A 6,644-nucleotide genomic window follows, 5' to 3' on the forward strand; every position below is an offset into this window, starting at 1 on the left:
GACAGAGAACAAGAAATTGAAGTGCACACTTTGATCTTGACCCGAAGGCCAAGGATGTACCCCAACTTTAGGTGTATCAGAATTTTTGGGGAATTTTTGACACCCCTAACACGAAACTGCGAATAAAATATATAAAAACAATCGTAATTTCTCTTTTAAAATTGGGTTGTTTATTTTCTTTATGGATTATACTTCCAAAATAAACTATTAAAGTTGTATAAAAAGTAATAGAAATATATTTTTTTTATTAAAAAAAAAAAAAACAGTAATGGAATTAATTGAATTTTACGAGCTAAGTATTTTTCAATTTTTAAAATTAAAAAATCTATCAAAATTTTTCTATTGATTCAATTTTTACGATATTTTCAGGGTTAATGTAAAATTCTATGCTCTTTCCAATAAACCGAACATAATATTTTAGACAAACGTTTTTTTTTAAATTCACGCCCCCATTTTCAAGTGTCTATTAAAAAGTAAATAATTAATTTACTCACCAAATTGTTATATATCACAAATTGAAGATAAAAGATCAATAAATAATATCAAATTTAAAACAAAAAAGTAGTGTTTTTTAGAAATATACCTGTAAAGTCTGAAGTTTAAAACCTTTTTTTTTTTTTTAAAAACATGTTGTTTGTTGTTTCTTTTGTTTTTTTTTAAATGAAACCTTGGTCCTTGCTCCTTTAATTGAAAAAAAAAATTAGGGTTTGAATTACATTTTTCGAGTAGTTATAAGTTTGGAAAGACAGGAGGGTCGAATTAATTAACGCCCCCCCCCATTTTGAAATGTCTATTAAAAAGTAAATAATTAATTTACTCACCAAAGTGTTATATATCATAAATTGAAGATCAATAAATAATATATTTAAAGATCAATAAATAATATATTCAAATTTAAAACAACAAAAAAGTAGTGTTTTTTTTTTAGAAATTTACCTGTAAAGTCCGAAGTTTAAAACCTTTTTTTTTTTTTAAAAACACGTTGTTTTTTTTTTTTTAAAAAACACGTTGTTTTTTTTTTTATTTTTAAATGAAACCTTGGTCCTTGATCCTTTAATTGAAAAAAAATTAGGGCTTGAATTACATTTTTCGAGGAGTTATAAGCTTGGAAAGACGAGGTGGAATTATTCAATATTTTTCGCGAAATTTCTGACACACCTACCCCAACTTGTTACAACTGTTGTAATGCGGAAACAAGAGTTTTCTCTCCTTGATTAAATATAGCATTGTTGTATTCATTGCTTTTCTCAAAAAGTGCGCTATGATACATCTATGTGGCAGAAAATATATGTGTGTATTTATGCATCTTCAGAAATATGTTTTTTTTTAAATTAATTAATTAATTTATTAATGATCAATACACTATTTATTAATGATCAATATACTATTTATTAATGATCAATACAGTACTAAAAATCTAATCACAGAAAAAGAAACATCATATGGGAGACGATTTCACACCAGCTTATCATGTATTTCTTTTAGTAGTGATTTCCCTTTTTTATTTGCACTAATGAATAATCGCTTATCAAGGGCAAAAACCATTTGAGGATAACAGTTAAATTAACTGGACAGATTATCCCTTTTATGATGAATATTATGAGAGAACTTAAAATTCTTAATTAAATGAACACTATTGCCTGATGGAGATTATAACAAACGATGAGTAAATATGAGACTTATATAATAAATTATATAAGTATAAACTCATATAAATAAAAAAGTACAGTATGCATGTGTGTCAAAATATTTAACCGATAAATTCTTAAACTACTGGTCACGTAACACTGAAATAAACAGAAAATATTATCTGTGCCTAAACCTAAACATAGATTCCATAAAAAACTTCTTTCTTAGAACTGCACGCCTACAGAATTGTCTTCCGTTTTCCTGCTTTCTAGCTGACTACAATATGGTTGTCTTCAAGTCCAATGTAAACAAGTTCTTGATGAGCCGTTCCACTTAAGTTAACAAATTTACCGATTTTCCATTACTAACAATTACTATATTGTTCAATTGACTGCTGTACATTCTTAACCCTTATCTTCGATTGGTCTTTGAGTCTTGATAAGTGATGATGCCTATGTAAAAAACAAAACAAAATAATTATATACTAAATATGGTTTATAATGAGTTAAATCTTTGTTTAAATGGATAAATAATCCATACAGAGGTTGGCAAGTTGACATGCAAAAGGTGGGTTTGTATTACTGTACACATAGATTCGAAAAAGTTGTCAAAAAAAAAAAAATAAATAAAAAAATAAATGTTATCAAAGGAAAGATAAGTTACTTTTCTACCTAACTGGATATGGTTTTAGTGTTTTTATTTAAGGTAACATGTTTATACAGCTCGAAAAACATACAGTGTTTACCGATGTATTGGAAAATACAAAATGGCGTCCGACTCTCTCTCTGACACGGTAAGTTTGGGAAAAGGGGTTAAAAATAATAAAAAAATATATACAGAATACTGTTAGAAACTCACTCAATATATGTTACCGTGACATAGGTTGACATATATTCGGTGGGTTTTTAACAGTATTTTGTACATTTTTTATTTTTAACTCCTTTTTCCAAACTTACCTTGTCAGAGAGAGAGAGAGAGAAAGAGAGAGAGAGAGAGAGAGAGAGAGAGAGAGAGAGAGAGAGAGAGAGAGAGAGAGAGAGAGAGAGAGAGAGAGAGAGAGTCGGGTGCCATTTTGTATTTTCCTATACATCGGTAAACACTGTATGTTTTTCGAGCTGTTTCTTAATGTTACATTAAATAAAAACACTAAAACCATATCCAGTTAGATAGAAAAGTATCTTTCCTTTGATAACATTTATTTGTTAAATATGTGTTTTTTTTTGACAACTTTTTCGATTCTATGTGTACAGTAATACAAACCCCAAAATGTTTATTTCAACTTGCCGATATATTTTTTATTAGTGTTACCCATGCGTAAATTCAATCATAGCTAAAAGTCGTTTAATTTTAAATCTTTCTTATGTATGTGTCGGTTTAGCTCAAACGACAGGGAACACTAAATGTTTTGGTTTCGATTCTAGCTATTGGCACTCGTCATTTTTTTTATTTTGAAAATTTTGAAATCATTAGAAAACTATAATATTAAATAGAGAACTGGCTCTGTAATAATAAATACGAAATCTGCACGAATTAAAAAAATATATTTAAGCGTATTTTACGACCGGACCCCCCCCACTCGCCCCCAATAATATTAAGTATATTTTTTTTAATAAGTAGACTTCCATGGGAAATAATCCTAAATGTCTTAATCAATAGTTATCTCCCTTGAAAGTCTTATAATTTTTGCATCATGAGAAAGCATTGCAGTAAAACATTGCAATAAACTTTTCTGTTTTCTGTATTGGGCGTTAGTTCCGATGAAAGGAAGGAAATGGCCTTTTAATTAGAGAATGAGGACGGGTCCAATTTTTTCTCTAGGTCTGAAGTGCTCTGTTTTAGGAAGAGTTCATCATTTCCACATAGAATATTTTTTATAGGACTAGGAACCCAATCTCTCACTCTCTCTCTCTCATTCCTGTCTCTCTCTCACTCTTCCTCCTCCTCATCCTTCTCCTCCTCCTCTCTCGCTCTACCTCTGTCTCCCCATCTTCTCCTTTCTCTCCACATCTCTCTTTCTCGCCCCTCTCTCCCTCTCTTTTCCGTTCTTTCTTTCTCTCTATCTTTTCTTTTCTCCCTCGTCTCTCTCCTCTGCTCCTTTTCTTCCTCTCTCTTTCTTCCACTTTCTCGCTTCCTATCTCTTTCTCTTTCTCCCCTCCGTCTCTTCATCTTTCCTTCCCCCTTCTCTCTCTTTTCTTCTCACTCTCCCCTCCTCTTTTACATTCTCTATTCCATTTTCCCTTTTCCAGTTTTATTTTTTACGAACAACAAAAGAATAGATTGAAAAACTCTTCCCTGCAACATCTTTCTCACAGAAAAGACATTGCGAGCCCGTCTCTGCTTTATCGTTATTTTCATGGCAAGTGCTCGTCTGAGCTCCAGTCTATAGTCCCCCTTCGCCAAACATTCACGAGAAACAGTCATCTAGCTGAAAACAATATCAATAGTTTCCCCCACTCTTTATCTGTGCCTAGACCCAAACGTGGATTCCATGAACAGAGCTTCTTCCTTAGAACTGCACACCCGTGGAACCCTCTTCAAATTGCCTGCTTTCCAGCTGACTGCAATATGGTCGTCTTCAAGTCCAACATAAACAAGTTCTTGATGAACCGTTCCCCTTAAGTAATCCAATTTATCTAATTTAAACTTCTAACGATTACTATGATATTGTCCTTTTGACTACCGTACAATTTTTAACCCTTATCCTCGAGTGGTCTCTGGGCCTTGATAAGTGGTGATTCCTTTATAAAAAAATAATTAAAAAATATAAACGTATTTATTCATATTTCTCAAAAGATATGACCCCCTCAAAAGATTTATTTAAATTAGAGTTGCACTCATTACTTTAGGCGGTAAGAGTATGGTTTAAGGAAATGCTTGTTTCTTGATTTACCAATATTTTCAGTTCCAAGTAAACATTAAAACAAATACAAAAAGAAAACATATTTTCAAGTCATTATATTAAACTAAAGCAAAAAACCCCCCCAAAAAACAAAAAAAACAGAAAACAAAAAACAAAACAAAAAACAAACAAACAAACAAACAACAATGTCATAGGAGAACATATTCTCTCCTATGATTGGATTAAGAAATATATAAATATTTCTTATAATATATAAATATGTTTATTGATATATTAATTAAAACATAAAGACGTTTCTAGAATGTCGTTATTCATAAAATAAATGATAATCGGCGTCTATAAATATAAAAAGGCGTAGAACGCCTTTTTGTTCCTTTTTTGAGTCTCTAGAAGGTTCCAGGAAGTTCCTTTTAAAACTCATATAAAAGAAACGCTATTGGTGGGTAAAGTCAGTTCGTGACATATTTTGGGATGCAAAAAGAGGCAACCAACGTCCGAATTCCGGCTTCCACATAAGGCCGTAAAAACAAGTTCGTGACATATTTTGGGATGCAAAAAGAGGCAACTAACGTCCGAATTCCGGCTTCCACATAAGGCCGTAAAAACAAAAACCTCACTGAAGAACTGGCTGTCTGGATTCTGGTAAAGTTTTTATTTATTCTTTGAGTTTGTTGACTGAAACACATATACATATAAAAATACACTAAACAATACATTTCAAAACAATACATTAAGAATTACGATCTTTATGATCTAAGGGAGACAATTTATTAGCGAGTTGTCGCCCTTCAAACATGGTAATCTTTTCTTTTGTTTTTTCTTGTTAATTTATTTTTAAATACATTTCTTTTTCGTTAAATCCTTTTCTTTTGTTTTAATTTTATTACATGTTGGTGCTGATAAATCCCTAGACCATACGAGCTATGATCGGCACACATATGTAATAAACAACAACAACAGCAAGCAAACAAACAAACAAACAAACAGTAAAAAACAACACTATATATTTTTTGCTCTAATCACCAAACTTAAAAGAAATAGACGAAGTTTTAGAATTCAGGTCGTTTGTTTTTATTCTGCTTAAAACATTATTTAAGGATTGTCAATAAAAAAAAGATAAATAAAAACAATTCGCAAATTATTTTCAATTATCACGTTTAGTGTACACAGTTGCTGTGTTTACAACCGCATCCACCGTGTTCGTGTTTAGTTCGCATATATCGCTCCTCTAGGTGTATCAGAATTTTTGGGGAATTTTTGACACCCCTAACACGAAACTGCGAATAAAATATAAAAAAGAAACTCGTAATTTCTCTTTTAAAATTGGGTTATTTATTTTCTTTATGGATTATACTCCCAAAATAAACTATTAAAGTTGTATAAAAAGTAATAGAAATATATTTTTTTTATTAAAAAAACAAAAAACAAAACAGTAATGAAATTAATTGAATTTTACGAGCTTAGTATTTTTAAATTTTAAACTGTAAAAATCTATCAAATTTTTTCTATTGATTCAATTTTTACGATATTTTCAGGGCTAATGTGAAATTTTATGCTCTTTCTAATAAACTGATTATAATATTTTAGACAAACGTTTTTTTTTAAATTCAAACCCCATCCCATTTTGAAATGTCTATTAAAAATAAATAATTAATTTATTCACCAAAGTTTTATATATCACAAATTGAAGATAAAAGATCAATAAATAATATATTCAAATTTTAAACAAAAAGTAGTGTTTTTTTAGAAATTTACCTGTAAAGTCCGAAGTTTAAAACTTTTTTTTAAAACCACGTTTTTTTTTATTTATTTAAAAAAAAAAAATGAAAACTTGGTCCTTGCTCCTTTAATTGAAAAAAAATAGGGGTTGAATTACATTCTTCGAGTAGTTATAAGCTTGGAAAGACAGGGGGTCGAATTATTCAATATATTTCACGCATTCATAAGGTTAGTTTCTGACACACCTATCGCTCCTCTTTATAATGAAAACTATGATCTTATTTATTAAAAATATCGTAAGAGCGAATGTTGACACGTGGACTTCTGTTATTATTAAAATTATCATTTTTTTTTATTGAAAATAGCTTTTAGATTTTTTTTTTCATTTTCATGTTATATTTAGTTAATTTTTTTTCATTTCTAAAAATAAAAATTT

This window comes from Euprymna scolopes, chromosome 2 (assembly GCF_053919585.1).
Source record: "Euprymna scolopes isolate OS-2025 chromosome 2, ASM5391958v1, whole genome shotgun sequence".
NCBI lineage: Eukaryota > Metazoa > Mollusca > Cephalopoda > Sepiida > Sepiolidae > Euprymna > Euprymna scolopes.